We start from the raw sequence: 23069 nt of genomic DNA, 5'->3' as shown, positions 1-23069 counted from the left end.
ATCCTGATCTCATTTAGCTTGGTTAAATTAGCAACAGACCTGAGAGCAGACAAGAAGCCTTTAGAAGGGAATGGTGAAGTGTGAGCTTGGCATTAAGGAGTTATTGTTATGGATCATTCAGGGGACCTTCTGCCAAAGGAGTCTCTTTCCCTGTATTTTAAATTGGACAATGTGTAATGTAACACATCCCTGCCCTGCAGCAAGCTGGGAAAGCAGATTCTCTGTCATGTGAAAGATGCTCAGGAACTATAGAGTTACTGCAGCTCTGAAAGAGCAATTAGATTGGATTGCCTGTGGCATTAGTGCTGCGTCTCTGCTTACGCTCTTCACTCCTTCAGTCAACAGAGGGACACAGGAATATGCACCTTCCATCAATTTTGAAAGGCACAGGGACTTTGGGAGCACACCTACACCAGACATTCATCCAGCTGAGCTCTGTCACCTGGCACCTGATGAAAACATACGGGTGACATCTCCTTGTCACACATTTAACTCCAAGCTGCATTGTCTCAGTGAGAATTGGTTTCAGCTAAGGTAAGAGACAACCTAGTGAGTAAAAATAATTTGTGCTGGATAAACCATGCCCAGGCCAAAGAGAGTGTCACTCACAGTACCTCTGGGTCAGCTTCTGAACCAAAATGTGTTTTGCCATTACTCAGCAGCTGCAAAGAGCCACAGATACCTCCCTACAAAAAAATCACCGTCTCCATTTTGTCCTTACCACAAATCTTGTTTTGGGGCTCTGCACACACTACAAATCTCAGCAATAGTTGACATCCCTGTGAGCCTCCCTGGCCTCAGTGGAAATGCACTGAGACAACAGCACTGGGAAATGGGAGAGGGCTGTGTGAGCACCAGCCAAGCCCTCTCTCCTGTCCCGTCCTGCCTGATCTGGGTGTCCTCTGCTGCTCCCACCACAACAAGGAGTTTGCATTTCATCTGTACCTGCTAGTCTGGCACATCACACAGTTACTTCTGTAAACCCTTGGGAGACATCTTAGAACTTGGGAATGAAGGGAATGAGGAGCTTGTGGGAAGGAAAAGACACAAAACTGAACTGAAAAGAAGCTGATTCCAGGGCACCCTGTCCTGCCCTGGGCAGGGCATTGCACAGTGAATGGCTGAGATTTTTAGAGGCTCTTGATCACCCTCTTATGGATTTAATTTGTCCTCCACAGTACTGAACCGCATTAACAACAAACATAATCCCCTATTGCCTCTTGTATCTTCCTAAACATGTCACCACTCCTGGAGCTGGAATGCCTGATGCTTACAACACTCACCAAACAGGATGACCTGACACCAGCTCCCAGCAGCTTTCCCCTAAGCTCTGTTTATGTTACACTTGCATTTATTCTTTGCTACTCGTGACTCCTTTCCTGCATGCTGGGAGAGGAGCAGCTACTCTGAAACAGCAACATGGTACAAACTCAACTCCAAAGCCTTTCCTCACATCTCCAAATGTTTTATGTCAGAATGTTTCATTCTCAGCCTGGTGTGACAGTGGACATGTGTTACCATAACAGAAACTGCTAAGAGAGGGCTAAATTCAAATCTAGTTTGGTAAAACCCCCAAATACTATCAATGTTTGCACAGGCAGTAACAGGCCCCATCTCTAAGTGGGCAACATGCACAATGTGCAGTATGTATAAACTGCTGAGTTTACGGAGTCTTAAAGATTTAAGAGATTCACTTGGATTAAAAATAAGCTCCTGTGAGTCCTTAAACTCGTGCGAATTCCTGACTTCTTGAGAATGAGAAGGAAGCATGTTAATGCCACACATTGATTGCAGGGTTAAAATAACAGTGCTGGATATGAAGGGAACATTCCTTCAGTGTAATGAATCCAACCACGTTGCATTTTCCAGTATCTTGGGTATTAAATAAGGACCAGAAAATAACACCCTGGTTGGCACAGAGTCACTAAAACCTACCCCTGCTTACTTTTATAAGTTTTACTCCCTTGTTACATGAATGATCATGGCTTTGTTCTGACTCCAGTTCAATCTAGAAAAAGAAATCACAGAATTTTTTAAATGAGACAGCAAAAGCCTTCCAAAAATTGCCATAGCGTAATTCATATCTTGACTCGCAGGTGCTTGAAACATTGGTGTCCAAACAAGGATGATTTATTCAATGGAATAAATGCTTCCAAGAGGGAGTCACCCCTCCCCAGGTGAATGTTGCTAACACCCCCAGCACAACAGAGTGACACTGGAAGCAGCTCAACACTCTCGCTCCTCTGTAAAACACATCCCTGTCATGCATTAGCCTTGTTCAGGTATCCAGTTGGCCATTCCTCATTCCAGGCAGATGTCTGTCTGCTTTGCAGCTGCAGGGACATCCCCACTGGAGACAGAGGCTTTGAGTGCAGAGCTGGAGCAAGCCCTTGGCTACTGACAACATTTTTAATGTCCCAAAATAAAGCAAGAAGCCTGGCAGCGTGGGAGGGTGCCCTTCATTCTGTGTGTTCATCAATCTGTCTGGATGAGACAGAGCAAGAGACCATTCCCTGTGACCCTGACTGGACAGCAGTACTGGGGCCATAAATCAGCTGAGTGAATAAGCAAAACATTTGGGAGTCAGAGGATTTGTAAGTATTGGGGGTGTCACAGGGAGTTATTTACAGGCTTCAGACAGTGCAGTACACAGACAAGATGTGACATAATTGCTGGCAGACTGGTGAGCAAAATTAGCCAAACCTGTAGGGAAGTGGCACGCAGTGAGTGGTTCATGGGGAGGGGATGGCTGCAGAGGCTCGGGATGTGCCATGGGCATTGCACAAGCACAGATACAGTGGGGACAAAGCCATTAGCACAGACTTAAACCACTGATGGTAAAGTAATCAGCAACAGAGGCAGCATTTCTTTCACAGGGGCATGTATCAAGGAATCTGCTGAGCTGGAAGGGACTCACAGGGACCATCCAACCCTGCACAGACACCCCAACAATCCCACCCTGGGCATCCCTGGCAGCGCTGTTCAAACTCTCCTGGAGCTCTGGCAGCCTCGGGGCAGTGCCCATTCCCTGGGGAGCCTGGGCAGTGCCCAGCACCCTCTGGTGGAAGAACCTTTCCCTGAAATCCAGCCTAACATCCCCTGACAAAGCTTTTCTCTTTGTAATTCTCTTTGAATTTCTCTTTGTAAATAATGAAAATCTGGGTGGTCCTGACACAGAAAATGTTCTAAACAGAATACCAATTTGTTGTGAGCTCAGTCAAATTCTGGCTGTGCTTTACCCCAGAGATCCAGATACCCAGTGAGTATATTTCAACTAGAAGTTCTCTTTTAGCTTTGGGTTGGCTTTCTGTGGTTTTTTGTTAACTTGAAGTAAACTTTTGAGCTTGAGTCTTCCCATTTCAGATGAATTTTCAAGGAAAATTTCAAATTATTTGGTTAGAACCACAGAACTGAAGCCAATAAACTGCAGAAGGGAAACTTCATTAAAACTTCTGAGCAGGTCACAGAGCGGGAATGTCACAAGCTCTCCAGTGATGAATGGAGGTCTTGTGCAGAGTGGGGAGGAATGCCCAAGGATCAGATTTTGTGTGACTTATCCCTTTGGTAAATCTATACCTGACCTGATCTTCTCCTCTGCCCCAGGGATTATGAACACGACCTAAGTGCTTGCTCAGGATCCACAGAAACACAAACTAGATACCCTGCACCCATTTATGTATGAAAGTGGCACTGATACCAAAGGCCAAGAGGAGGCACACACCATCCCTATTTTCTAAGAGAGCAAAAGCCATTAAGCCCCAGCAGTGAGCAGGAGAGTGAATCCATGTTCCTCTGGAGCAGCAGGGATGGGATGGCAGCAAGAGAACTGGTCAGTCTGTGCCTTTCCGTGGTCACAACACTCCCATTGATTTTTCATAACAGAAACAGACTTTGATACAGGCAATGGATTTACAGCAAGTATCACAGAGCAAACACAACAGTGTCTCACTGCCAGGAAGGAAAGATAACATATCCCTACTCACTGTCCAGGATGAAAACCCATAGGAAACCCCCAGGGTACCTGTGCCACAAGTCCCCTGCCAGCTCCACGAGACAATGACAGCAGATCTTCAACAGCCTGGCATCTTCCCAGGGAAATCCAGGGAAATCAGTGTACCCTACAGGAGCCAAATACTACAAGACCCTGCTACTCCCAGAATGTTTACAACCATTTCCAGACCTACTGCAACACAAACCCACATTCAGTGTCACAACAAAGGTGTCACTTCCCAGTCCCAGCTCTGCATCACCCCCACACAAATCAGTGGTGACATGGCAAAACTCACCACTCTACAGGCTGAGCTTCTCACAGGATGCTCTGGAAGTCACTTCTGTGTCTCCAGGCCCACAGTGCCTTTGTTCACTCAGAGCACAGAACTCTTCATAGCTGCCCAGTGGGTCCCCTGGTCCCAGATATCAGTGACCTGTGGGAAGGAAGATAAGCCCCTTATCCATCTGGTGTAAATGTCACTAAATGACAAAAGAAACAGCAAACTGTTGTCCCCCTCACAACTCTCCAGTCTTGCAGAAGGTGAAGCTGTGCCCAGGAGCTGTTGGGTGTCTCCACTCTGAGCTGGAGCAGCCCTGGGGGCTCATTATAGCCCCACACTCCCCCAGCCCAGAGGAGGTGCCCTGGAGCCCTTGGCAAGGCTGGCCACGGGCAGGGCCAGCCTGGCCAGATGCGACCATCAGTCAAGGCCACGCTGCATCTCCAATGCAAGACCTTGGGCCCCAAAGAAGGACAAACACTTGTGCAGATCCAAGGAAAGGACAGGCTGTACACCACGTTGTGTAGGCCACACCAGCAAATGGGTATGTCCTACTCAGAAGCCATGAGTCCTTATGACATACCACAATTCCTTAGCAGAGAAGTAAAACCAGTGAATTATTGCATTTGTGGTGGGTCAACCGTGCCTGGGCTTGGCCCTCAGCAGAAGAGTCCCTCAGTCTGTGCTATTCCAAGAGGCCTGAAAGAAATCCAGTTGCTTTAGAATACCTCCACTGCTACAGTCGAAAGACACACCTCAGTTTGCTCCTTTCCTTCCAATACAGACACAGGCTGATCCCTTTCCCGTGAGCAGAAAACAAGGCCACTTATTCCACCAGTGGAAGGTTCCCTGCCCATGGCAGGGAGCTTGAATTAGATGGTTTTAAAGTTCTCTTCCAATCCAAAGCACTCTGGGATCTCTCATTTCCATGGACAGGTACCCAGATGTACAAGTTCAGTACATTGTGACCTCAAATCTTTTGCTTCTTGTCTGCCCTTGAAGACCTTGTAAACCTTCCTTCCTCTGCTCAGAAAGCTCCCCTAAAGCAGAGGGGCCTTTGCTTGGTCCCTGATGCTCACAGAGATGGCCAGTGTGCGACTGCAAGTTCCCTTCTTCCAGAAGCTCTACCTGCAGGCAAACAAAACCTGACTGGCCTGAAGGCTGCTTTCACTCACTTCAGCCTGAGAGCCCACAGTCGTTGCTTTCCTTTGCATTGGGTGAACAAATTCATACTAAATCTCATGCTCAATTGGAGAGGAACGGCTGGCTCCAGAAGGTAGCAAGAGAAGTGTTTTTACTGTGATTGCCATGGTTCACAGGCTGTCTGTGCTGGCAGAACCAGAAGAAGGCCTTCCTATGAGAAGATGACAATTTTAAAATCTGAGGCTAATGGGAAAGGAACACACAGGTGCCACAGCTGGTGCCACAGCTTAGACTCCTGTTAGATTGCATCAAGACTGAAGAACCACAAAGAGCACCATTTCCACTAGCCTGAGAAAGAAGATTCTCACCCAGGTATCAAAAATTTCTCCCTTGCAGGGCTGGGAATCACCATTTCAACCAACAATTTAAAAGATAAATGTGAAAATTAAATTCTGGAGTAATTTTCTTTATTCCTTCTTTCTTTTCGACCATTATTGCGGGTGACAGTGTTTAAAGCTTCCCAGTTCATGAGAAAAGCATGCCAACAGAGGAAAATGGAATTGCTCAAACTGATGCCTGGGCTAAGATCCTTCCTGTTACCTTTGCAGTGATATAAAAGTAGAAGCAGTTACAAGGTGAAATATAAACCATTTGAAAGTTGACAAGCCAAGAAAATAAGACAACAAGGATCTGGGAAAACTGGACTGCTACTGGAAAATCCTCTCAGTAGCAGCCACTGTTTTCTAGCAATGTGGGACTCCCACAGCATTTTCACCTGCTTTGGACAATGATCATCCCAAAGATGCTCCCTCAGACATCAGTCCTGCTGGTTCAGGACAGCAGTTTGTGGCTTTGCTGACTGGATGCTGCACCTTTACTAAACCCCATTGCCAGACAAGTCTCAGAGAGAGCAGCACTTTGGGTAAGGCCTAGGAATGTTCCTACAGGAATCATTTACCTGCCTCCACTGAAACCTGAATTCAGCTCTCCTCAGCTGCAGCAGAAGCAGAGTTATCCCAGAGGCCTGAGCTATCCAGGGCCACGGGGATTTCTGCTGTTCCTCTTCGCATGTGCTCTCCCTTTCCAGGCATTTGCTCCCCACAGAACAGTGCCAGTGGTATTGAGTCTCCAACCACATTTAGCTGTTGGGTCTCAACTGAGGAATTCCTAATTAGACAGACAGTGGGGTCTAACAGGTCTAACAAGTCCCAGGAGATCCACAACTGCTCCTGTTCCACTGATCCCACAAACCTGATCGTGCTTTGCCTCATTTCCAGCCCTGGTTTTACAGTTTTCGTGGGGCCTCTCCTCCAGGGGGACTGCTAATTTAAAACCATCTGCAACAGAGCAACCTCCTCCAAGAGCTTGACCTTCTTCCATTTCAGCTTGTTTTCCACCCGCCCACCCAAGGCCCTGTTAACCCCTGTGTGCCAGGGCTGAGCCACCAAGTGCCACTGGGTGCCTGCAGAATGTCACGGCGAGGCCGGGACGCTCAGTGGGCACTGCTTTCCCTGCAGAGGGAACAGGTTTTTCCCTGAAAGTGAGGCCATTCCCCTAAGGAAGGGCAGTGAAGAAATGTCCAGAGGCAACAGCTGAAGGACAGTTATTTCAGATTGAATTTAAAACTGTTATTTAACTGGAAACAAGACTCTTCCAACATTCTGTTTTCCCTGTAATTCCCTTCTTGGAATATTTGTGTCAAGTCTTCCTGCTCTGACCAGTGACAACTGGCACAGCTCTTCCTACAGACTTTGGCACCCACATGGCTCAGAAAGGGCAGGAACTCAAGAAACCAAGACCTGGTAGGTCCAAAACCCTGTCTGGATTTTCAGTTCATAAAGAAATTACCAAGATCAAAAATCAGGCCAAGACACTCCATTTCCCTGCAGCCTGGTGAACAGTCCTGACTGCTCTAAGAGTGGAAGTGGTGGCAGGGAGGCTTCTTTGGGGCAGAAATATTCACATATGAAATGGGTGAAGATGTGCAAAGCTCAGTGGTTGTGTTCCAAGTCCATCTTGACATAACAGCAATGAGAATCCCATAAAAACTATACAAGAAAATGGGCATGGAATATGGAATAAAGGCCCACAGTCAGTGAAGATTACAGGTACCCGCAGCTCTCCAACCACCCATCACACTACAGCAAATCAGGTGAGTCTGGCAGTGCTGGTCATGCTGGGCATGTGTGAGCACAGGGACATTGTGCGTTCAGATCAGACCAGGGGCCATCTGGGTGACAGGAGAGCATTTTGGTTTTCCCAGGAGCATATCCTGCAGCAGGATGAGGAACAGTCACACCACGCATGTGAGTGCCCCAGTGGGTCTTCCATACCCACAACATTTGAATTTAAGTAAATGTGATGTTCCAGTTACTGGGTATTTGCTGCTCTTTTCAGTGGGAGTTGCGCATTCCCATTCCAGTCCCTCAACACCAGTTCTACACGTTGTAGAGTCCAGAAGAAATTGAAGGGACTTGTTTCAAGCTTGAACCTGTGGTGATTTTCCCTCCCCACCTGAGGTGCCAGTATGTCCCTCTGTCACCTGCAAGCCAAGGGCTGCTGTCACTGGGCACACAGAGCCAGGTCAGGCCCACTGCAGTCCACTGAACCTTCACACAACATAAGGAGATCAGAACCAAGGGAATGAATGCAAGAGGCACCAGTGCTCTGCTTTCACAGTGCAGATCAGCTCCCTCATTCCCACACTACAGAGAATTCCTTCTGTTCTCTTGCTCAGTTCTCTTCTCACTGGTTCAGTGTTTGCATCCATGACTGACTGAAGGTGTTTGCTAGCAGTCTAGGATTTAGTTGGAGCCTGGCTGCCTATTAACCCAACATTCCCACTTTTCCCAGTAACAGCTGCTCCCATGACTATCTTCCTTGCATGTTCCAGTCCTGGGGCTGGGATTTACTTACCATTTTCATCCACAAAACAAAATAGTGGGCAGCAGACATTTAATAAAGACTCTCCAAAGATGTGATTAAACATCAACTTATTACCAGACAAATCCCTCCACCTGGACTTTCCACCCCCCTTGAGACACAGAAGAGAACAAGGGTTTAAGCCCCTCTGGGCTTTAAGGAATGCAGAGAACAAGGGGTGCCTGTACAACTTGCATCAGACCTTACACGGCCCTTGGGTTTTGCTAAATGTACCTCTCAGGCAGTCAGAGGGTTAACAAAGCTCACTGCATGCAGCATATTAAACAATAAAATGCAACCAGGGATTGAAGGCTTTATCTCTGTCCCCCTCTCTGCCTCAAACCAGAGGCACAGCAGACTCCCCAGCTCTGAGTTCTTTATGTTACAGGATTTATTGTGCCCCAGCCTGCAAGTGGCAACAGATGAAACAAGTCCCATCCTGGCCTGACCAGCTGTTTTAATGTTTCATTCCCTGATGTACTGGGAAGTTTCACACTGAAATAAATGGTAAGAAATTCTCTCTGGAACCTCAAGAGGCCACAGCATGTAGTAGCTTCCTGTTGTCTATGTGGGACACCAGAATTAATCTCAACACTGTCCTGTCAGTGCCTGACCTGTGCTGGCACCAGTGAATATCTGGCACCTACAGAGGTGCCAGGGGACTCACATTTCTGGAAAAGCTGCCCCATTCCTTCTGAAGTTTGCTCACTGTCACACTCTCTCTTTATCCAGCACTAAAATATCAGAATAAAATAAGTGTCATCTTAAGCCAGAAAATTGTAAGATCATATTTACAAGAAAATAGACAGGTATTAAATGAACCAGCCTAACCTTCTAGAACTAAAAAATGAAGTCATCTTTATAGATAAAAAGCTAATATTACAAAAAGAAAGAAAAAACAAAAAAAATTACTAACAGACATAAGGGTGTCAACCTGAGTATAATAACACAACATTTACCAATTAGTTTAAGAAAGAGATGTGTGCTTACCTCGTAAACAAAGTCAAACTACTGATCAAAAGCTGCATAGACAAAACAGAACTACCAATTAAACAATATGTGACTGTACAAACCAAGATAAGAAGTAAATATAAACAATATTTAGAAGCACAATAAACAACTTTTACTTAATTCACATTGAATCATACCAAGTCCTTTGTCTTCTCTCCTCAGAAAATTATGCCAGCATCCAATGGACCAATAATCAAAATCACAGAATTATAAAATCATAGAATTGTTTGGGTTGGAAGGGACCTTAAAGCTCAGCTCGTTCCACTCCCCACCAAGGGAAGAACATCAGGTTGCTTAGAGCCCCCCTCCAGAAAACGGAAATATAGGGAAAAAACCCCCAGAAATACAGAAAAAACATGGAAACGGAGAAAAAGAGAAAGAGAGGGCATCTCTCTCCTTTCATCCCCACTTGTTCTATGAAGCCTGTGATTTCACAGAAGGGTCACTGAGCTCCCCTTTCTGCAGGAATGAACCTCCCAGGGTGTGTACCTCTATGTGCAGGGTCTGTCCCCCCGCAGGGTCGGTCCCTATGCAGGGTCTGTCCCCCCGCGGGGTCTATCCCCGAGCAGGGTCTGTCCCCCCGCAGAGTCTGTCCCTGTGCGGGGTCTGTCCCTGAGCAGGGTCTGTCCCCCCGCAGGGTCTGTCCCCCCGCAGGGTCTGTCCCCCCGCAGGGTCTGTCCCCCCGCAGGGTCTGTCCCCCCGCAGGGTCTGTCCCCCCGCAGGGTCTGTCCCCCCGCAGGGTCTGTCCCCCCGCAGGGTCTGTCCCCCCGCAGGGTCTGTCCCCCCGCAGGGTCTGTCCCCCCGCAGGGTCTGTCCCCCCGCAGGGTCTGTCCCCCCGCAGGGTCTGTCCCCCCGCAGGGTCTGTCCCCCCGCAGGGTCTGTCCCCCCGCAGGGTCTGTCCCCCCGCAGGGTCTGTCCCCCCGCAGGGTCTGTCCCCCCGCAGGGTGTCACCCACCTCCTCTGCCCTGTGAAGGTGATCACACGGAGCTCAAACGCAGCACAGCTGGCAGCAAATACGTCTCCGGTTCCGGAGCAGGTGCCCAGCACTCACCTGCGGTTCTCAGCCCGGGTGTCCCCTCTAGCCGAGTGCTGTCCCCTCTAGCCGAGGGCTGTCCCCTGTAGCCGAGGGCTGTGGCAGCCGCAGCGGCAGCCGGGGCCGGGCCGGGCTCAGCGCGGGTCGCTCCGGGCCGGGCCGGGCTGGAGCCCCCTCAGCCGCCCCGGCGGTGCCGCCTCCTCCCGCCGCTGTCCCGGCGCGGTGTCGCCGCGGGCGGGGCCGCCTGTCACAGGGCTGTTAGCTTCCGAGACATCCAGAGGATTGGGATTTTTATGGGCACCCGGGCACCTGCCTCCTATTCGTTATTATTTCAGTCCATTCCAGTAATGGTGCTGAGCAAATTTGAGATGAACATAATTCTTCAGCATTTCACAAGTCAGTGGGATGGTGCTTTGTCTGTGGATTGTGTTTCTTCTTCGCAGCAACTTGTTACAAACTTTGACACAACTGAAGGGCTCTCAGTGTTTTAAAGGGAACTGGAGTTCAGCTGGTTTGAATCCCATTCCAGGAATAAGTAGGGTCCCTAACAGAACAGATAAACTGAATTTCAGATAAAAGTGAGTGGCCAAGCATGGTTAAAGATGAGGCTTCTTCACATACAGTCTTTTTTAAAAATAACTCCTTGAAAAGTCAGATTTATAAGCGATGGACAGACCCCTTCAGAGCAGCAGTTCACAGTGTTAATATGAATTTATGTCACAGTGTTAATATGAATTTGTAGTGTACACTGAGCAGTCTGAGTCTGCACTCCTGTTACACAGCCAAGAGCAGCTGCTGTTACCTACAGTCCTTCTTGCACCTTTGGAGAAAAACAGCTTTAACAGGAAATTAGGAATAAAAAGGTCAGGGTGGAAATGGAGATCAGAGACCTCAGCAAACTTGTAGTGGTAATAATTCTCTGCTGTGAGAATTCATCCAGAGTCACCTGGAGTGATGGAGATAAGTCTTGAGAAAAACAGGACAGAGGCTCAAAGTAAAAGACCCCAGGCAGGGAATGAAGTGGTTATAGGCACAGTTTCCTCAGCTTGCAGAGGGCAGTGGGCACCCAAGGGTCACCCAAAGGGCTGCTGGTTGCAGATATTCCAGGTGTTTCCCTGCCCCCATTGCCCATCTCAGGGACAGGCACACACTGGGGGAATGCCAGTCACAGTCATTTCAGAGGCCAATACTTCCAGGTAGACATGAACACATCAGTACTTCTAAAAAGTGGATTAGGATAAAGTTCAGCTTTCCCTGTCTTGTCCTCTTCAAGGAAGCCAATGTGCCTGTGGGAGAGGCTGTACCTGGAGCTCTTCCAGCCTGGAAAGTGGGCAAGCCCCTGTCCTATGAGACCTGCCTGGTCTCATAGGAAATGATGCAAACATCATTTCCAAAGGTTTTGCTTCCATCCAGTGAAAGCAATCCCCCCCAGCAGGCAATGGGCCTGTTGTGCCCTGGATGTAACTGCACCTCAGGTGCCTTCAAAAGCACTCATTGTACAAAGGAACAGTCAAGGCAGGAAGATGAACCAGGAGGACAGAAGCTTTGCCTATACTTTAGTGTACTTTCCAAATGGGAATATTATTCCCTAATTTTTACTTTAGATTAACAAGATTTTGGAGTTCAGATTCTCAGTCCCTTGATACCACAGAAGCCAGGTGAAATCTGCTCAGGGTTTCCTACCTTGCCCCTCCATAGCTAAACATTTTTCCTGTGGAGGAGAGATCTGGGTCACAAATTGATGAGCTTGTACTGGAAAAGATTTAAGCCAGAAAGTGCAAGTGACATATCCCAAAGGATCACATTTACACACCTTTATGCACCTTTACAGTCAGCAAAACACAGAAGATTCCATTTAATGCAGTAGAAGAGAAAAAACATCTGCTTCAAAAAACAGAGAAGTACTGACAACTCAGGAGATGCCAAAATCATTCTGATAGACTTGAAAATATGTCTCAGTTATGAGACCTTAGCAGCCCAAAGGGCAGCCTTATGTAATGTGCTTTACTTAGCAATCCTCTGACATGGGCATTCCCAATAAAACAGTGCAAGGATTTGTAAGCCTGAGTATTCCCTTGCCTCTGACAGCCTCATAAAGATTATTTCCTTTCAGACATGTGAGAGTCTCCACTGGAAACCCACTAAACACTGCATCTGAGCTGACCTGAGCATTCAAATTCTAATTTCATCCCAAATCAGCAGATGGTTATTAGTTGTCTCAAAATGGCATTTGTCAGGAATGAAAATTCTTTGCCAAAATAAGCCATTCAGTGTTATTTATGATGCAGACAGATTCTGTTACTCCCTCATAGGGTTTTATGCTCAAACACTGTTGACTCAGCCAGCCCTGGCCCTCTCCCCTTTTATGTTTGAATGCAGCCATTAAATTGTCTTTTAGAAGTTGCACTGAGGGCACAAACCCCCCTCACTTCTCCATTAAATGAGGACAAAACACAGAAATGACCCACAAGTGCATGAACATTGAGAACTCTGAGCGTTTACTGTGACAGACTAAACACAAAGTTCCTCTGTGTTCTTCTCAAGCTTCATGCTCAATGTGGAGTCTCAAAGAAGCAGCCATGGACACCAGAGGCAGTTGTACCCATTGTCACAATTGTCACATCCCAGACAGCCTTCTGACCCCAGCACACTGTGTTGACAGGAGAGTCCCACACAGACACCACAGCATTGTTTGAGATCCAAGCACAAGCTCCACACCACCCCAGGATGCAGCTGGCAGCAGAGCACCTCTCTGAGGGGACAAAGATCTCTTTTTTTTTACATTTGCCATCCCTCAAGCAGCCATCCAGTGTGACATAGTGTGTCACAGTCCCTTCAGACACCTGAGCTTGTACAATTCACTGTCCCTTTAAAGGTCACACTCCTGCAGGGAGCACTGGAAGTCTGGGCTGTGGAGAGGCTGATCCAGTGGAGAGCCAGCCCAGCAGCTGAGTGACCTGTCCATAGCCAAGAGCTCAGCACACCCCTGGATACCAAGTGAAAGATACTGAAATACAGAAACTCTACCAGGGAAAGTGCAGGGGATCCATCCCCTCCATTACCCTCTCCCAGGGAGGAAAGCCAAACTCCCCTCCCCGCTGTTCTACAGCCTTGGACAAAAGGGCTGGGAGACCTGTGAGGCAGAGAAGTTCCTGTGAGAGCAGGGTGTTGGGGAGCTGTTCCCTGGTGGAAGGGGCAGCCCCAGCAGAGGCAGGACAGGAACCTTACTGACCAGGCAAACTCAACCCCGCGCCTGAAGTGGGTGAGCAGAGAGGGAACAGTGACAGGGTCCATCAACTGTCCCCATCAATGGTCCTGTGATCATCAAAGGCCAGGAAAGAAGTCAGGTCCAAGGTCAGCCTGAGAAGGCCAAACAACAGTTCAGGAAAACCTGAAAACCAGTGCAACTGCAGCAAAGCACAGGAAGTGGGTGAAAGGCCTAAGTTTAAGCAGAGCCCCTTGGCCCTGGGCAGAGGTATAGGAAGGGACCCCAAGTGAGGTTGCTCAGGGTAATTAGGCCCTAATTAATGCCTTCATAGCCCTGTTCCTGGATTCCAGGAGAACATTTCTGTGACACATCAGCTCACCCAAGTCTTGCACAACTGGGGCTTTCAGCAGCACACTTCAAACTCATCTTCCTGCCCTCCCACTCTCCATAAACTCTCCTGCCCCTGGGGTGGATCTGCTCTCCTGCTGGTTTCCAGGCCTGGATAGTCTCTCTATCCCCTCTGCCAGTCTGTGCCCTCAGGAACACTGGTGTGCCCATGTGCCCTCCCTGTCCATGGCTGCAGGGAAGGGCAGGAGCAGAGCCCTGGGAGGAGGCAGGGAGCAGGCAGGGAAGGCACCCAGCAATGGACAGACAGTCAAGCAAACAGGGATTTACCTCTGTCTTCTATCACTCCCCATCATGTGACAGGAAAAACTGTACCATTTAATGAATGTGCCACTCCCTAGTTTGGAGCTGAAGAGGAAAGTCCTTTCTTGTTGGGAGTTTCTGTTGTTCTGATAAATCCAGACTGAGATGTTACTCCCTTCTATGCTCTCTCAGTGTCTAGAAAGAATCTATGAGATCCCACTGTCTTGACTTTCAAAACCATTGCAAGACTTTTCCCAAGGAATTTAATTTGATTCCTGTGCATATGCAGTGAATTGATCAATGCTCTCCAGCACAAAAGTTTTCATCCAGGTTCATCCCTGCAGGTGCAGCTTCCACCCTGCTTTCACACTAACGCTGACTTTCTAAAGTGTCACAGGAAGCAATCCTTCTGTTTAGGACCAAAGTTGCAGCAAGGAAGGTCTCAAAAGTCTCTGCCAAAGTAGTTCTTTTCTAGGGCTGTGCTGTGAGGCTGAACCAGCTGAGAACCCAGCCACGGAAGTCTCCTGCCAGTTATTTCTCTGCCTCAGGGATGAGCCAAGCCCAGAAATGGAGATGCCCAGGAAGATCATGGTCAGATGGCCATGTGGCCTGGCCCAGGCAGTGGGAGAAAATGAAGCCACTTCAAGGCTCCTGAAGACGCACAACTTCATTTTTCAAGTCACCTCAGTTTGAAGCATCCAGACCTAAGAGGTACCGAGTACCTGGAGCCTTCCCTAACATCACTGGGTTCATCTGGATGCACATCTCTTGGTGCCTGCATGCTGGGGAAACCACTGGAATACATCTTGGTGCTAAGGGATGCCTGTATTTGATCCTGAGTGAATGAAAACATTCTGTGTTAAAATAAATCACTTTCCCCTCCTTTAATGTCTCACACTGATCTTTGTCACCTCTTTGCAACATTATTTCCTTCAACACAGCTGAGTTTGCAACTGCCTGGGAAAAGCAGATCCTCTGAGAAGAACAGGCTGATGATCTCGTGTCTGCAGCCCAGTTTACAAACTGTCTTTGGCAGTTTCCAGGAGCTGGTTTTCCTGGATTGCTTTGGTGGCCCACAGTCACACACACTCTGTGTTTTCCACCCCCAGGCACGTCCTGCTGTTCCCAGACAGACAGACAGGCAGGCTCTGGGCTGGGGAGGGACAAGTGGGCAGGTCACTTTTCAGGTAGATGGATAGATGAGGAATGGATGGGTGGATGGATGGATCATGGAAAGGAGCAGGATAATGTCAGGGGTGCTGATCCATCCTGGTCAGACTGGGAGAAGAGAGGAAAGGAGGAGTGGGTGTCAGAGAGGGATCGTGTGTCAGAACTGTGATGGATGAGGGAGATCTGTGTTCTGGGAAGGGTGGCTGGGGCAGACAATGCCAGTGCCAGGAGCTGAGCAAGAGGAAACCAGACCCACGCAAAGGCCCTGATTAACCCTGCATTGAGACAGACCTGGGCTGCTGCTCTGGGGCAAACTGAAGGGCAAGCAAATTGCTCATAGTTTGAGCATTTCCAAATCCAGTATGTCCTTGTCAATCTCTTGGACTGACAGACTGAGTGTCCCAGGTGGCTCAGGGCTGTGTGTGACCATAACAGTGAATGGGTCATGCTCTCATTCATGAGCTCTTCAGCTTCATTCAGCTTATTTTCCAGACATCTCTCATTTTACATTCACCTCTCACTCCTGTCTTTGCACACAGTGAGTTCCAGTTTGAAGGCCTAACCAGAGCAAAGTTTCTTTCCCCACAGTGACCACAGAGAGGCTGAGCTGTCCTGGCAGCCCTCAGTGGAGAGGAGAAGGAGAGAAGCCTCACATGTTTATCACACAAACCAGCTGACCTGTACTGCTCAGTTCTACTACTAGTCTGGACTCCCCCTGGCTCCTCAGGCCAGCTGGGTCACACTGCAGTTGCCCAATCCTTGCTGGAAGCAGGAATGTACTGGTGAGATGCTCTCCTGGCCATCCTTCCCACCCTTTCATGGCAATATTGAGGGACTTGGATCCCACTCCAAGCTGGCAGCAGAACAGAGAGCAAGCTGATGCAGGAAGGTCAATGCATCAGAGAACATCAGCAACCCAGAGGAAAACTCTAAGGAGCTCTAAAAAGCAGGGAGCAATCCAATAAACCATTAACTGCTGCTGCTCACCTTCTGCAGGTATATGAAGACAAAAATTTCTGGGCTTTGTGCGTGTTTGTATTTTAAAGCACAATTTTAGCTCTCTTTCTGATTTATCTACACTAAAAATCCAGGTTTCTCTTCCTGGTGTAGTATTTACCCATTTATCCATCATCTTCTAAGTGGCTATCTGATACTCCAGGTGCCTTCCTTGTCCCTGTTCTCCCTCTTTATTTATCCTGTTGGACAATTTGTGTCTCCTTTGTAGCTTATGAATATACACCTCATTGATAAGGACATTGAGATCTGCAGTTTGTCTTCTCTGGAATGGTTCTGGCCTCCTTCCTGACTCTCTAGGTATGCCTGCAAATATAGCACAAGTGCATCGCTCACTGCTGACCACAGCCTTGAGAAATAAACTTCCTTAAACAACAAGCCACAGCCGTCTGCGGCAGAAGCCAAGACTCACTGGCCTTGCCACATGCCACAAAGGTCACCAGCCCCAAACTGCCCCAGCAGACAGGACAGAATGCCAGAAGCAAAGGACATATAAATCTAATGGCTGTCAGCTTAACTATGTCAGCTGATTGCTGAGCTCAGCCAAAGGGGGAAAGAAGAAGATTGGCCCCAGTTTAGCTTTGTAAGTCTCAAGGAATTGGGACCCCTTTCAACACAAGTGGTTTTAGCAATTCCTTAAACATTTCACCCAAGAAAGGTTCTTTAACCCTCAGCTCTGTGGTGTATCAGTCGAACCATCCACAGGTCCCAAAGCTGGTCAGAGGATGGCAGGAAGGCTGGGAGTCTCCACAGAGCAGCTGAGACCTGCAGGATTTATTTATCTGCTGTAATTCTTGAAAAGGGTTTATTATTTGCCACTTTCCATTGCCCTAATCATTGTTTCCAGAGATGCAAGGGCAGAGCACTCCTACAAGGCTCAGGGTCAAGAAAAGTCACAGAGTCACAGAATCGTGGAGTCATTTAGGTTTGAAAAGCCCTCAAAGATCATTGAGTCCAACATTCTCCCAGCACTGCCATGCTCACCACTAGACCCTGCCCCCAAGTGTCCATGCGTTCTTGGACACTTCCAGGGATGGTGACTCCACCACTGCCCTTGGCAGCCTGGTCAGGCCTGGTGAAGCTGAAAGACACCTGGCCTGGCAGGTGGCAGAGAGATACAGCTGATAGTCACTGAACCATGGAGGTGGCAGTGACCAGGGGCTCTGAAGGTCCCCAGTCCATCCTCCCACTCAGGGCAGGACTATCTGGAATACCCGATTGGAGCAGCCAAGGCTTTTTCACTGAGTCCCAGGAAACACCCCAAACTCTCACAAGGATGGAGATTCCCCCTCTCTCGTGACCTGTCCCAGGCCTGCACCAGCTTCCTGGAGAGATCTTTTCCTAGTGCCCACCCTGGACCTCCTGAGATGGAACTTTTGGCCATTGCCTGTTGCAATTTGGAAGCACAAAGACGAGTTTGTCCCTCTGTCCCCTCTGTGACCACCCTTGCTCTGCTGGCCACACATCTCTGGATTTAGTCTAGGGTGCAGAACTTTATGATGGGCACACAGAACTAGTTCATCTTCAAGCTGGCACCCACCCAAGAACATCACCTGGAATGGTTGTGCTAACTTTGAGCAGTGAACATGAGATGATAGTGAAGTTTCTGTGTACACATACCACAACAAAACTGCAGAAACTTGCTTCATTAAATGTGTGGAAATGGATAAAGGGCTAAAAGGAGGCAACAAAAATTAATACAAGAGAGCTCAAGATGAAGGTTGGAGTGACAGTGCCTGTCAGCAAAGGCATGACATGAAGAAGGGCAAGCACTGCAGAAATGAGAACTCCTGAGCTGAAAACCATCCTGACAAATCATGTCCCATAAGGCAGTTTGGAGATGGAAGCTTCTAAACCTCAGCATGCCAGAGTCAGGGATTTAAGATTCCTGGCAACATTTCCCTTCTAATGATTTTGCTTACCAGAAAGTCTGTCATTAAGGCCCTGTGAGGAATTGCTGTCATGCTGCAGTCTGATATCAGCTATTATTAATAACTGGGGAGTCCTGGCTTATGAAAGGAACACATTTGGGTACGCTCAGAGAAGATCCATGTTGTTTCATCTGTGTTCATTGTGGAGGAAACCATGAGTTATCAGCTTCCTTTGACCTTGTACAGATGCTCTGAAGATGCCATTCTTGCCAGGGAATTGAGTCTATTGCTACACTCAGGGGCCTGACTCTGATCCTCAAGTTTTTGTCACAGTACAAAGTCAGCTTTAAGTATAAGACTGCAGTTCAGGTGTTTCATCCCTGCACTGGGGGAGATTTTCATCTCTCTGGTCCATTTTCATATCTCTGTTGAAATCCGCTGGTTTCCTTCATTTCTACATTCCACAGCTTCCTGAGGCTTCAGTCTGAGACTGACTTAAGTGGAGACACTCACAAATGAGAGACCCAAGCATGGGAACCTCCATATGAAACACAGACGGAAAAAAAGAATAGGTTATTTTTATTTCTACTATGACCTTGATTCCCCAAGGTACTCCCTTCACAGCTTCCTCACATCTACAGACTCTGTCATGTTTCTTGTCCTGATGAGTCTGAGAAGGGATGTTTTGCCAGCTTTTATACCTTTTCCAAACTGGTCTGTTTGCAAAGCCTGGTTAAGTGTTAAGTAAGAATTGACAATATCAACCTAAGTAGGACAGTACATATTCCTTAAGACAAGCAGTGAAAAAATCCAGACCAAAAAAAGACGATGAAATGGGTTGACTCTGCAGCACTGAGAGAGCGAGAATATGTGAAGCCTCCATTTTAAATCATAACGATGGCAAAAATGGTAATGACAAAGATGACTGGAGAACAGAGGACACAGGAATGGAAATCACCATGAGCGTGTGGATGGAAAACTCCAAGTGCAATTCCAGCATGAGCTGGTAAGTATTGCTATTAGGGAAATATCCCAATTTCTGAGGCCTCCACCACAATCCAGGAAACATGGCTGTTTGTCCATGTTGAAAACCAAGTTTCTCAAGCAGAAGGATGTGTGGAGGTGGCACCATGGGCTGCTTAGCCAGGGGAGGACAAGTTGTATTAAAATAGAGTGAGTAAGGTTACTTTGTTCAACTCAACAAAAGAGAGAAGGGTGATAAAAAATACTAAATATCTTACAAAGGTAAATAACAAAAGGGGACACAAGGTAAGAGAAGGACAAAAAAAATAACTGTCCATAAAGAGGAATATCAGGAGACTTTTAACCACCAGATGTGGTTAGTCCAGCCTCCTTGTTGGAATAACAAGGTGGAGTGTCTGACACAGTTACCATAGATTTATTTTATAATGGGAACTTGGTGTCACAGCTTTCTGCCACTCAAATTCAGAGGCCTTTTCTAAGGTCAGAAGATCTGGGAGGACAAATGGCCAGGAGACACTGAGGTCAGAAACTCTTGGCTGCAGTAAATGCCAGTTGGGGGTGACTTGCTATACAACTATTTTGGCAATTTGTTGTCCTGACCCTTGGACATTCTCTTTGAATTGCCAACCTACAGTGAACTGTGTGCACAGCACGATGGCTCCTGTGTCCCAGCCCAGCAGCAGGGCCATGGGCACAGCTCTGGATACTCCAGTGCACTCATTTGGGTGAACAAGGCAGTGTCACAGCAAACTTGCAGGCTGCCAACACCCTGCCAGAGAAGCCCTTGGAACAGAAGGTACCAATTCTTACCCACTGTAAGACCTCCATGTCCTTTAGACAGAAATCCCAGATGGGTGTTTCATCCAAACAGAAATACACCTTTTGTGTGTGTCTGTTCTCTGCTGTGATGGTTCTTCCATCATTTGTGTGCGGGTGTCTCTGACAGCATTTCATGGGACCTGCTGGGGGCTCTGGGGCCTCAGAATCACCACAGATTCCTGGGGTTCATGAGTCTGCTGACTTGTGATGGAGAGTGTGGGAAGCTGTGACCAAGGAATGTCCCCTCCTCCCCCCTGTACACCCAGCTGACAGCAGAGCTCCTGCCCCAGCACCCTGCATGCAGGGGCTGTGTCCCTGCTGCAGACCATAAATTACTCACAGCCAGCTTTAACACCTCCACAGAGTTATGCCCCAAAGCTTTCGGTCCCAGCGGCTCTGGAAGGGGTCAGTGCCTCTGCATGTCCAAGCAGGTGTTGATAATAAGGAAATGCCCCCCCGTGGTGAGAGGAATTTTAGAAGCTGTGAGGAGAGGTCGCAGGCGCAGGGAGGGCAGTGCAGGTGGCTGCACCCACTGACTGCCCTGGGCACTTGGCCTCAAGAACAGAGCTCTCCCTGCAAACAGATCCCTGGCAGAGCCTGTGCCAAACACAACAGCTACAACAGCTTTTGGGCCATGCCTTATGGTTAGGAGCAGTCTGCTGCAGCAAAAAATCCCCAGGCTTTCCTGAGGAGGTGGGAAACGCAGAACTCTTGCATCGTTTCACTTGAGAAATGAGCATTCCTGAGGCAAAGGCTAGGAAAATCTTTCTCCGAATTTCAGAACAAAACACACAAGACACAACCATTCTACAGTCCACAGTCCCTTTTGGAGCTACAGAGAGCATACAGAAGCTCTCAGTCCTTTCCCCATGTTTGATGAGATGCACTGAATAACTTGATTGTGAATCAAAGAAGTCTCAGTGCCACTGTTCAGAAAGGAAATTCAGCATGGAAACAGCAGAAAGCAAGCCAAATAAAACTCTCTTCATACTAATAAATGATGTTTTCTCACACTCCATCATTCCCCAAAGGCAAGGAATTGCCTTGCTTTGATTACTTTGGATGAAGAAGGTGAAGGGGACCCAGGCTGAGGTGCTAAGACCAGTGCCATGCTAACACAGCTCTGGCACAGCCCCATCACCACTTGCAGCACCTAACTGTTTGTGCTGACTTCCTGAGAGTACTTGGGGTAACCCCTGAGTTCCCAGCATGCTGATTCCAAATGACATCTTCCAGCAGAGCCTCTATTCCTGCCAGCGCCAGAATCCACCTCCATTTCATGCCCCATTCCTTTCACGAGACTGCAGGAAGGGAAATAGCCAGGGCCTGCTTAAATTGAATATTAGGAAAAATTTCTTCACTGAGAGGGTGATCAAGCCCTAGCACACCTGTCTGGGGCAGTGGTGGAGTCACCATCCCTGGAAGTATCCAGAAAACAAGTGGATGTGGAGCTTAGGGATGTGTGTTGGTGGTGGCTTGTGCAGAGCTGGGTTAATGGTTGCACTGGATGATCTTGGAGATCTTTTCGGCATGAATGATTCTGTGATCTTGTGGCTCATGGTCACAGGATCTCCAGCCTGAGTACTGCTGGTCCTGAGAAGATGCCACTCCTGCTCCTGGCTTTTTGTTTGCACTGACATGGCCATACAGTGCTCTGCAGGTCTCCTATTTTCAACGGTGTAGGAGAGTTAACTCCATGTTAAAGCTAAGGATTGACCCTGCAGAGCAAACCCTGGAGCTGGGAAGGTGTGATCCCATCCCAGTCTCCCAGAACAGGCCACCGAAGCAGGTCTCCGTTCCTCTGCCCTACAGTCTGTGTGAGGAGGGCCTCCCCTGAACCATCAATTACAGCACTCAGTTAGTTCCACTGAGCCAGAGTCTCCCAGCACAGTCCTGGCAAACTGCCCTTCCTCCCACTTCTCCCTCATTAGGCTGCTCCTCCCTTGCTTGGTCTTTAATTAGCTTGTCATCAGCAACTTGGCCTGGACTGAATACCCTGCATTGTCCCAAATGAAACTGTGTAAGACAGATGGGACACCAAAGCAGCAAGAGAGGAGGGCAAGAAGTCTTGCAAAGCCATCAATACGTGTCTGACTGCAGGGACAGGCTTGCCAGGAGCAGCAGGAAGATTTCATCTGGTTTGGCAAACTGGGGGTGTTCAAACTGTAGATTGGCTGAGACCCAGCAACCCGATTTCAGCAAACCCAACAGAAGTTCAGCACAGGGAGAGACAAACCCCAGCAAAACCAGTGGCCTTAAGGAGTGAAGCTCTTTATTGTGGCATTGAAGTTGTCAGGCAAATTAATCACAAACACCAGAGGTTTATGTCCAAAATGGAGACAGGAGTCCTGTAACCTTATTCGAATAAAGGGAGAGGCCATGGGGCATTTCCCCTGGAGTCTCTCAAATTTTTAGAGGACACAGCCTCCTAATTTCCCAGCCACATTTCCCTCTCTCTTTCCCCATTGGCTGAGGTACTTGAGAGGTACAGACTTCCCAAATTGCCTCAGACAGACCCCCTTCTAAAGTATACCCCCCCTCCCCCCATTTTCTTTTCCTATGGGATTTATGGTTCCTCCCATTGCTTCTTTCATCTCTCAGTATCTAGCTTTACCCACAGTTTGTTTATAAAGACAGGTCCCTCTCATTCCTTTCAAAGTGAAGTGCTCAACCTGGTTTGGAGCAGCTTCACAAGGAAGCATCACACCCTCAACTCCCTTTTTTCCCTAGTTCAGAAGCCAGCCGGTGGCCTCAGATCCCCTTTTCCCTGCATTCTGCAGGAGGTTTGTTCCCTGTGTGCCACACACCGAGCTCACAGATACTCCTGGCGCCGCTGCAGAGCCTGGAGCCAGCACACAGGAGAGGACGGGGCAGCAGCAGTGCAGGAGGGGAGAGCAGCCCAGCAAACTGGCACCTGTTGTCAGGAGAAGCCAAGGCTTGTGTCAGCCTGCTGAAAATGTTTCCCCTTCGACCTTGGT

The 23069-nt window shown here is 48.2% G+C and overlaps 1 protein-coding gene across 5 annotated transcripts in view; it reads right to left on the bottom strand.

The window, feature by feature from the left end:
* IGFN1 (immunoglobulin like and fibronectin type III domain containing 1) overlaps positions 1–10629 on the bottom strand; it is a 38552-nt gene extending 27923 nt beyond the window's left edge. For 3 of the 5 annotated variants that reach the window (XM_041489526.1, XM_041489530.1, XM_041489529.1), the window contains exons 1-2: positions 10300–10629; positions 4287–4424 (exon numbers count right to left, since the gene is read on the bottom strand). The gene's annotated coding sequence lies outside the window, so the exon portion shown is untranslated. Of the gene's footprint in view, positions 1–4286; positions 4425–4510; positions 4615–10299 lie in introns of those variants that run through there. The other 2 variants (XM_041489527.1, XM_041489528.1) reach the window with 2 other exon arrangements.
* Positions 10630–23069: the final 12440 nt, after the last annotated feature.

This window comes from Pyrgilauda ruficollis, unplaced genomic scaffold (assembly GCF_017590135.1).
Source record: "Pyrgilauda ruficollis isolate IOZ18807 unplaced genomic scaffold, ASM1759013v1 scaffold95, whole genome shotgun sequence".
NCBI classification, from domain to species: Eukaryota; Metazoa; Chordata; class Aves; order Passeriformes; family Passeridae; genus Pyrgilauda; species Pyrgilauda ruficollis.
The sequence above is the reverse complement of the archived record's forward strand: the minus strand, read 5'-3'. Positions and strand labels throughout refer to the sequence as shown.